Source organism: Gossypium arboreum, chromosome 9 (genome assembly GCF_025698485.1).
Source record: "Gossypium arboreum isolate Shixiya-1 chromosome 9, ASM2569848v2, whole genome shotgun sequence".
Taxonomy (NCBI): Eukaryota; Viridiplantae; Streptophyta; class Magnoliopsida; order Malvales; family Malvaceae; genus Gossypium; species Gossypium arboreum.
In genome coordinates, this window is record NC_069078.1 from 20,530,665 (window position 1) to 20,541,543 (window position 10,879).

General features: G+C 37.1%; 1 non-coding gene across 1 annotated transcript; it reads left to right on the plus strand.

The window, feature by feature from the left end:
- The first annotated feature begins 9,215 nt into the window (after positions 1 to 9,215).
- LOC128281035 (small nucleolar RNA R71) lies at positions 9,216 to 9,322 on the plus strand. Its single transcript, XR_008271252.1, has one exon. It is a non-coding gene; the product is annotated as a small nucleolar RNA R71 (small nucleolar RNA).
- Positions 9,323 to 10,879: the final 1,557 nt, after the last annotated feature.

Sequence of the window (10,879 nt, forward strand, 5' to 3'; positions counted from 1 at the left end):
CTTTTTCTTCTTCTTCTTCGAGATCCTCACTTTCTTCAACTCGTTGTTGTAGAACAAAGTCTCCAGCTATTCAATAGAGGTCCCAATCTGTGATTGTGCCTTGGGCTATATCTTATCTTCTTTATGCTTGCAAGAATTTTAGCTTTCAAGCACAAAATTGTTATCGTAAAAAGGAAGTAAGCTAGGCCAGAATGTCTATCGGCACAATTTCGCATTTCTCTCAGGATGATTTTTCCCACATCAACGGTCTTTCCAGTTAAAATCAAGTATAATAAGACCATTCATTCTAATGAAAATGTGGTTCCATGTGAACTATGCATAAGGCTGAATCAGATGAAATAGAACCATACCTTCGCAAGTGGCGCCAAATATTCTCTTCAACAAGTGTGAATTCCTTGTTTTGACACAGTCCACTTGGAATTTGAAACTGTAAGTTCCTCAAGAATTTATTGCAAATTTTCAGGCTCAATTTCGCTCATCAAGGAAGAATATTTGTCGTTTCCAAAATTAGGTAGTTCAAAGATTTCATTAATAGCATTTGAGGTTATTGGTACCTTGATTCCACAGACAGATACTTCCGTCAACTCACTTGATGTTAAATTTGCATAAAATTCATGAACTAACTTGTCAACCACACTAGGTCTTTTCTCACAAAACAACTCCCAATTGAGAGTTTCAGCAACTTGATGAATGCATGCCATGAAATTAATATAATCGCTTTCTTTCAATGTGAAGCCTTTCTCTGCATGCATCTGTTGATTCCTGAAAACATTTTCGTACCTTGCTTTGGCTTCTTTACAGTGGAAGTTGCTTTGTGATTCATTAATTTGGGCAAAGGCACGAGTTCTTTTGCGAGGCATGATTAACTTGAACATAAGATGGAAAACAATTTCTCAAAAAATTAATTAATATAAAATATTAATAATTCAATAAATTGAAAAATTAAATGATTAAATGAAATTTAAAATTTAAGGGAAAATTTTTTCTTACCACCTTTTTATAAAAATTAAGAACTCCTAAAAAATAATTAGAAAACAAAATAGGGTGATTTAGGGTAGGTTAGAGGATCATCGGCTAATGATGGTGTGAGTAATAAGGCTAATGTGCCACACAGGTGCTGGGCAGCAAGCGGACGCTTTGAGCATGTTCAAGGAGCAGCACAACCTGGCGTGGGCAACTGCTCGGGGACAGGCAGCAATGGGGTGTACGCAGGTTGGGGCGAGGAGTCGGTGCAATGCCAAGGAGAAGGCCAGGCGAACTCCTGGTGTGCCTATGTGTGAGGGCCGCTGGGCTTGTGCTAGCTGACTGGGCTGTCAGTAGTGCTGTGGCTAGGGAGTTGAGGGCTATGGCACTAGGTGGTTTGGTGGGATGGAAGTTTGAATGAAGAAAGATGGAGAAGGTTGGTGGTATTTATAGTGAGGGAAATAGGAGTTAAAGTAGAATTCTTAGATAAATTTAATAATTAAAATTATAAGTTCTAATTCTACTCAAAGTAAATAACAATTAATAATTAATATAATACATATTAAATTATTATTTGCTATTAATTTATTAAGATAAAAACATATCAAATAAAATATGATTAAATTAAAATTAATCCTAAGTCTATGTAAAGTTGATAATAATTAATATAGATTATAATAGATATAATTATATATTAATAATTATCACCTTTTTATTAAACTAAAAAATATTCTAGAGCCTTTTGAAAATATTTACAAAAGAGGTATCTAATTTTAATATTTACAAAAAGAACAACCACATTTTGAAAAATTTTAATTAAGTACACAGATTTAAGGAAAATTTGAAATTGAGTTGCAATTTAAAACTTGGATCAAAATTGGCCTTTTTATTTGAAACTAAAAATTTATTTTGCTATTTAGGGGATAATTTATCTGGAAATTATGTTAAATTCAATTCCTAGGAAAGATTGGAGGGGTCACAAGCGGTCCCGCTTAAGTTCAAGTCTCCTAGACAGAGTTTATTTAAACATACTAATCCCAAAAATACATCCTAAATCATTTATTTAAAAAGAAAACAAGAAAATTTAATCATTTGATAAAATGAACGAGATTTGATCCCGTTCAATTTTATCTCCCTAGTAATGTTTTAAGCATTGAGCATTAACTCGAAAATTACCTCTCTTACCTTGAAGTTCAACAACTCCATATGGATAGACTCGATGAATCATAAATGGACCGGACCAACCTGATTTTAACTTACCTGGAAAGAACCTTAATCTGGAATTGAGTAACAAGACTTGCTGACCTGCTTCAAATTCTTGAACTCGAATGTGCATGTCATGCCATTTCTTGAGCCTCTCCTTAAGTAATTTGGCATTCTCGTATGAAGACATTCGGAATTCTTCTAACTTGTTAAGATTTCCCTTTAGCAATTTTAAGATCCATGTTTAGTCGTTGGAGAGCCCAGTAATCTTTGTGCTCTAACTCCAAAGGCAGATGACAGGCTTTCCCAAGGACGAACCTATAGGGTGACATCCCTAAAGGTATCTTGTATGCTGTCCTGTAAGCCAAGAAAGGATCATCCAGTATTTTGGACCAATCTCGTCGATTTGGGAAAACTACCTTCTCAAGTATGCCTTTGATCTCTTTGTTTGCCAGTTCAGGTTGCCCATTAGTTTGCGGATGGCAAGCTGTGGCAACCTTGTGCTTCACTCCATGTTTGTCAAGTAACCATTTCAACCCCTTGTTCACAAAATGGGACCCTTCATCACTAATGATGGCTTGTGGGGTTCCAAACCTTGTGAACACATGCTTCTGTAAAAACTTCATCACAACCTTAGCATCGTTTGTCCGATATGCTTTAGCCTCAATCCACTTAGACACGTAGTCTACAGGTATCAAGATGTACTTGTGAACAAAAGACAAAGGGAAAGGATCGAGAAAGTCAATACCCCAAACGTTGAACAATTCTACCTCAATAATGTTTTTTTGAGGCATCTCGTTTCTATTTGTGACATTTCTGACCCTTTGACATTGATCACAACTCTTTACATAAGCGTATGCATCTTTAAATAGTGTTGGCCAAAAGAATCCGGCTTGCAATACTTTGGCCACAATATGTGTTCCTACGAAGTGTCCCCAGTCAAAGCTGAGTGACAATGATATAGAATCTTAAGCACTTCATTTTCTTCCACGCACCTCCTTATCATTTGATCTGCACACTTTTTAAACAACTATGGTTCTTCCCAGAAATAGTACTTTATATCGTGAAGAAACTTTTTTTTGATGATTGTCTTATCAATCGACATCAAAAAATAAGCTAAATAGTTAGTAATATCAACAAACCAAAGGGTATGATGGACATGATTTACCTTAAGTATATGTTAATCTGGAAATGTCTCCTGATTTGGTATACGTGGAGAATTCCCTTCTTGCGGCTCCAATCTGGACAACTGGTCTACTACTTGGTTTTCTACTCCCTTTCGATCTTGAATTTCTAAATCAAACTCTTGAAGTAGAAGTACCCATCGGATTGGTCTCGACTTAGCATCTTTCCTGGAAAGTAAATACTTAATCATTGAGTGGCCCGTATAAACAATCACCTTGGTACCGACAAGATAAGATCGAAACTTGTCAAAAGCAAACACAATAGCAAGTAATTCTTTTTCTGTTACAATGTAATTCAATAGAGCTCCTGTCAGAGTCCGACTCGTATAGTAGATGGGATGAAAAACTTTATTCCTTCGCTGGCCCATAACAGCTCCTATCGCGAAGTCGCTTGCATCACTCATCGATTCAAATGGAAAATCCCAGTCTGTTGTGATGATTATGAGTGCCGGAACTAGTCGACTCTTCAAATTTTTAAAAGCTCTTAAGCAGTCTTCATCAAATTTGAATGTCGTGTCCTTCTCCAATAATTTGCATAAGGGTTTAGCAACTTTAGAGAAGTCCTTGATAAATCTTCGATAGAAACCGGTGTGGCCTAAAAAGCTCCTAACATCCTTTATAGATGTTGGAGGTGGGAGTTTCTCAATAACATCTACCTTTGCTTTATCTACCTCGATTCCATGTCTCGTTATTCGATGCCCTAGAATAATACCTTATCATACCATGAGATGGCACTTTTCCCAATTGAGTACGAGGTTTGTTTCATTGCATTGCCTTAGTACCTTGGCTAGATTGGCTAGGCAATCATCATATGTATCTCCAAATATTGAAAAATTATTCATAATGATTTCCAAGTATTTTTCAACCATGTCAGTAAAAATAGACATCATACATCTTTAGAATGTAGCATGTGCATTACATAAACCAAATGGCATGCATTTAAATGCGAATGTACCGTACAGGCAGGTGAATGTTGTCTTGTGTTGATCTTCTAGTGCTACTGTAATCTGATTATACCCTGAGTATCCGTCAAGAAAATAGTAATAGTCTCGCCCCCCGAGTCTATCCAGCATCTGGTCCAAAAATGGTAAAGGAAAGTGATCTTTCCTAGTCGTATTTTTCAGCTTTCGATAATCGATGCAAATTATCCATCCCGTATGTAACAGCCCGATTTTAGCTAAATCGGAACAGTGGTTTCGGGACCATAAATTTGAGGTCATAAAATTATTTTAATATTATTTTTGGTGTTTACAGCATGTGATTATATATGTGTGAAAATTTTGTGAAATAATTTTTTCGTTTAATAACTCAATTTGAGAAAAAGGACTAAATCGCGTAAAATGCAAAAGTTGCATGCTATATTTTAAAAGTGCTTATTTGCTATGACTTATTACATGAAAGGTCCTTATAATGTAATTAGACCATTGATAGTGGAATTTTACATAAATGGTCATCCATTATAAAGTTTGATTAATGTTTTCATTAAGGGCATTTTAGTAATTGTGTAAATAAAGTTTAATTAAATAAAACTAAAGCCAAATTTAGTCCATCTTTGTCTTCCTTAACCGAATAGAAAGAAAAAATAGAGATTTTGGAAGCATTTTAGGGTTCGAAAACTTGGTAGCTTGATTAAGATCAAGAACGACAGAATTCAGACTTAAATCGAGGAAAATCGAAGGTTATCGTGTAATCAATCCGATTCATCAATTTCGAGTATGAGGTAAGCTCGTATGCGATAAACATTGTTACAATTATGTTTTTAATGCTTTAATAATGCATAAATTGTATATATGCGACTACGACTATGTACGACGACAAATCTACTATATTTAGCACTTAGTGTGCGTTTCGCGATAGCTTCGGCTATATACAGCACTTAGTGTGAGAATTGGAATAGCTTCAGCTTTATGTGGCATTAAGTGTACGATACCAAGTGAGTTTTAGTTTAATGTGATGGCACTAAGTGTGCGATATCAATATAGCTAATGCTAATCATTTATGCACTAAGTGTGCTAGTTTTTTGAGTATTGAAAGATTTCCAGATGGTTTAACGTATTCAACAATGAGGTGAAAACGAAATAAATAAATACGAGAAAGCACAGGAACGTACAAAACCTATGTGGTAGTTGATACTATGTGTATGAAGCTTGAGGAATTTGTAAGTACATGATAAATGGTCATGGATTAGAATCGAATGATGATATGAGACTTACTAAGTGTTTATTAATTAATGATTTGTATACAATGAATTATTGAGTAATTATTTAGTATGAACTTACTAAGCTATGAAGCTTACTGTGTGTTATTTGTCTTTGTTTTATAGAGTATCAAAGCTAGCTCAGACATCGGGGATCATAGGGAACCATCATGACACTATCGACTACTTGTTGGTATTTTTGGATGCTTGTAAATATGGTATATGGCATGTATAGGCTAGTGAGTTGAAGATATGTTTTGAATTATGATTTAAGTCATGAGATTTGGCTTACTTATGGCTTGAAAATGTTGGTATGTATTTGGTCATTTAAGTTGGCCTAAGTGTTGTGAATAATGCCTTATATATATTGGCTTGTTTTGGGTATGCTGGCCTTAGTTGTTGATATAGTTTAATGATGTGTTTTATGATATGAAATAGATGAAATTATTATGAATTAATGTATATGGAACTTATGCAAGTTATGATGATTTGCTATAATGATTCGGTATGTTTTGAATGTGGAATTGAGTAGTTAAAATGGTTCATAATAGATGTAAGATATGTGTTGAATTAGTATGTTTGGGTTGCCTATATGTGTATGGAAATGATTACAAATTGGTTTCTACGTGTGCGTGAGTGAAGGGTGGAAAATTGGCTTTCCAAATGGCCTATTTTTGTCCACACGGGCAGAGACACGGGTCTGTGTCTCAGCCGTGTGTGACATACAACTATGTTACACTACCGTGTGTCCCCTGGGTACCCTTTCAAATTAAGGTATTACACCCTACAATTTTGACACGGCGTAGACACAAGGGCGTGTCTATTGACCGTGTGTGGCACACGAGCTGGCACATGGGCATGTGGCTAGTCGTGTGACTCAAGTCAAGAACTTCCCTAGCTTTCCCTCGGCCATGGCACATGGGCGTGTCCTCGGCCGTGTGGTACAAGTCAGTATGTATGCCCTATTCTCACACGGCCTGTAGAACAGGCGTGTGTGGTGGTCGTGTGATGCACACAGCCAGTTCACAAGGGCGTGTGACCCTAAAATCAAAGAAAATTTTCTAAGTTTTCCACAGTTTGCATATGTTATCGGTTTAGTCCCGAACCACTTTTGAGTATGTTTTATGATCTCATAAAACCTTATAAGGGACGATGTGAATGATTTCTGAGTATGTTTTAAGGTCTCATGGATCCTTATAAGGGACGATGTGAATGATTTGATTTGATTTTGATTATGAATGCCTAATTGTATGTGAATAATGTGTATTGTCTGATAATGCCTCGTAACCCTATTCCAGTGATAGATACGGGTAATTGGTGTTACACCATAACCGTTCTAGTCGGTATCAACTTGTTATTCTTGTTTTCAAGGACCGTGATACCTCTTTTCTTCAGTATGCATTGGACCGGACTTACCCATGAACTATCTGAGACAAGGTAAATTTTACCTGCATCTAACCACTTGATGATTTCTTTCTTTACTACGTCCTTCATGATGGGGTTCAATTTTCGTTGTCTATCAATCGTCCCTTTCTCGACATCTTCTAGTATGATCTTGTGCATGCATACAGATGGAATAATACTGTGAATATCGGGTATGGTCCATCCGATAGCCTTCTTGAATTGTTTCAATACAAGGATGAGTTTCTCTTCTTGCTCATTGGTTAATTCTGCTGAAACAATCATAGGAAAGGTAGAAGTGTTACCTAAATAAACATATTTTAAATGTGAAAGAAGTACCTTGAGTTCTAATTTAGGCTTCTCCTCGATTGACGCTTTTGGTTGGGCATAATCCCTATTCTCTAACTCCAAATATTCAAAACGGGATTGAGGATTAAATCCCCTTTTATTAGCTTCTAGCAAAGCTAAGCATTCATCCTCCTCTTTATCATTTTGAGGGTCTGATGTCAAAATTTCCTCTAATAGATCCTCAACATAGTTGAGTTCCTTCTCCACGATTAAATCCTCTAAATCAGACACTGTAGAACAATTATCAATTGTGTCAAGAAATCACATAGACTTAAAAATGTTAAATGTTACTTGATCATCCTGAACACGCATAGTAAGCTCGCCCTTCTGTACATCAATAAGTGTCCTTCTGGTTGCTAAGAACGGTCTTCCTAAGATGATTGTCACCTCTTTATCTGCTTCAAAGTCTACAATCACAAAGTCAGCAGGAAAGATAAATTTGTCTAGATGACCAATACGTCCTCGATTTTTCCTTCTGGATTTGCAAGGATCAATCTGCTAATTGAAGTGTAACCGTAGTCGGTCTAACTTCACCTATCCCTAACTTCCTAAATATTGACATAGGCATCAAGTTGATACTCGCACCCAAGTCACATAGTGCCTTACCACAATATGTTGCTTCAATATTGCAAGGTATGGTAAAACATCCAGGATCCTTCAATTTTGGGGGTAGTTTGTCTTGAAGATATGAACTGCATTCCTTTGTCAAAGCTACCATCTCAAATTCTCCAAGTCTTCATTTTTTAGACAAGTTATCCTCCATGAATTTGATGTAGTTCAGCATTTGTTCAAGTGCTTCAACCAACGGGATGTTGATATGGAGTTGCTTGAGTACGTCTAGGAACTTCTTGAATTGAATTTCCTGCTTCTGCTTCTGAATTATTTGAGGGTAGAGAGGTGGAGGCTTCTTTACTGGAACTGGTTGATTTGTCTTCTGTGGCAATTTTGTATCTTACGAAGTTGGTAGTTGATCAGAATTAGCTAGTTCTGAAGTTACCTTGTCAGATTTTTTAGATTCTGGTTCTGGTGAAACTGGAATTTCAACACTCGATTGAACTTCCTCTGAGTATTGAGCATCGGCTGGCTCCTTTTGAACTTTGACGGTGTTGGGCTCAAATGTCTTTCTGCTCCTCAATGTTAATGCTTTACAATGCTCCTTCTCTGGATTCTTTCGATTCTTTGTATCACTAGGTAAAGCACCTTGTGCCCAGTTCCTTAGTTCAATAGCAAGCTGGCCCATTTGGTTTTCCAAATTTTTCAATGTAGTTGATTGGCTTTGAATTAAAGCATCATTCCTCGCCATGTATGCCTTTAACAAATTTCCTAAGCCATTGGATTGTTCAGCTTGGGTTGGTTTCTGAACATGTTGGGGAAAACTAGGTGGCTGGGTTGATCTAGGTTGGGCGTAAGTGTTACTGGTTCCAGCCCCTTGGTTACTTCAGTAAAAATTCGAGTGGTTTCGCCATGATGGGTTCTAGAAATTGGATTGCAGTTCTTGCCTTCCTTGATTTTGGCTGTGGTTAACCATGTAATAATCGGATTCTGGGTTCGATGGATATTCTTCAAACAGATGTCCTTCCCCACAATAGACGCAGGCTACATTTTCAAATTGATTTGGTGGTTGTGCTGCAAAACTATTAAACCCATTAGTGGTGAAATTTTTAAGCATTGAGGATATTGAGGATACCTGAGATGTGAGTGAAGTGAGAGTGTCTACTTCATGTATTCCAGCGACTCATCTTCCTGACGCTACTCGATTGGTTGGCCATTGATAATTGTTGCCGGCAATCCTCTCACTGATTTCATAAGCCTTATTATAAGACTTAGAAAGGAGAGCCCCGTTAGCAGAAGCATCCACTACCATCCTCGTGAAGGCATTGAGACCATTATAAAATGTCTCAATTTAGATGCAATGTGGAATTTCGTGATGAGGGCACTTCCATAATAAATCTTTGTACCTTTCTCATGTCTCATACAAGGACTCATCATCCATTTGTTGGAACGCAGTGACCTCATTCCTCAACTTAGCATTCTTCCAAGGCGGGAAATAGTTCATGAGAAATCTTTCTGCTAACTCTAGCCACGTGGAAATTTAATTTGGTGGCAATGAGTTCTGTAACACCCCTTACCAGTACTCAATGCCGAATTAGGGTACGAGGCATTACCAGACTTAAACACAAGCAACCATACATTTTCGAGCCATAACTTTTTGTCCAATTTTAAAAGTTTTTGCATTCAATCATAAGGTCCCTAATACGAGCCTATAAGGCCCAAAACATACATTGAAAGTGGTTCAAGACTGAACCGAATACTTTATAAAATTGTACAACACTTAGAAAATATTTCCACAAATAAGGGTCATGCACTCATATGGCTTGGGACACGCTGTGTGGGTAGGCCGTGTGGTCACACAAGCCTGTGTGGGTAGGCCGTGTGGTCACACACGCCTGTGTCCCTAACCCATGTAACTCTCTGTTTGTCACCCAAGAACAAATTGAAGACACACGGCCAAGTCACATGCCCGTTTGTTTGGTCGTGTGGTCGACGTAAATATTATGATTTTTCATAAAATAGGTGCAGACTTCACATGCCCAGGACACACGCATCCACACGGCTGATACACACGCCCGTGTCTCTGCTTGTGTGCTCAATTCTGAGCATTCTATTTTGTAAAAATTAGGGTGCATGGAACACACGGCCTAAACACATGCCTGTGGGGCAAGTCGTGTGTCAAACATGGCCTGGACACACGCTCGTGTGCCTACCCGTGTGGACAAAAATAAGGCTATTTGCCAAGTCATTTTGCCACCTTTTGTTGCAAACACCTATACAACACAATATATCACCAACCCAAATGTTTATATACAACCAAATCAGCCACATCCAAGACATTAACACCTCATTCACATTCTCACATTGATCATACACAAACTTTAAATGCATATCAATTCAATTCATGCAAATTTCTACATCCATGAAAAGCATCACCATATGTATATACTTATACCAATATTAGCCACTTTCAAATGGCCATTTACAAGATGAATTACCAACCAATATAGGCCACACATTAGGCTAATTCAATTATGACACATAACAAAATAACCAAGTCCCCAATACATGCCATAACTCAAAATAGTGTATTCATTAGTACCCAAAATAGTAAGTTAATAGTATGAGTAGATCTTCGACAATCTCCAATTCCAGAGCTAGCTTGGTGATACTATAAGGAAAGGGAAAAGAAAGGGGAGTAAGCTATATAGCTTAGTAAGTTCCCATGCAAATAATAAGCATCATATCCAAATATTTAACATACAATTAACATGACAGTAAATGGCATAAATATTACTAAGGTCTTATAATCATAACTTACTCAATCATAACCTTACCTAGGGTTCATCACATATCGAGCTCATTACATATGAGTTTTACGTTCATACCTGAGTCATCTCGAATTGGATTTGTATGCAATACACCTTTGACATACTCATTAAATTACTCGTTGAACCACTTGGAATACTAAAGGATACTCGGGAATCTCGTACACATATTACCATACCAATGCCATATCCTAGATATGGTC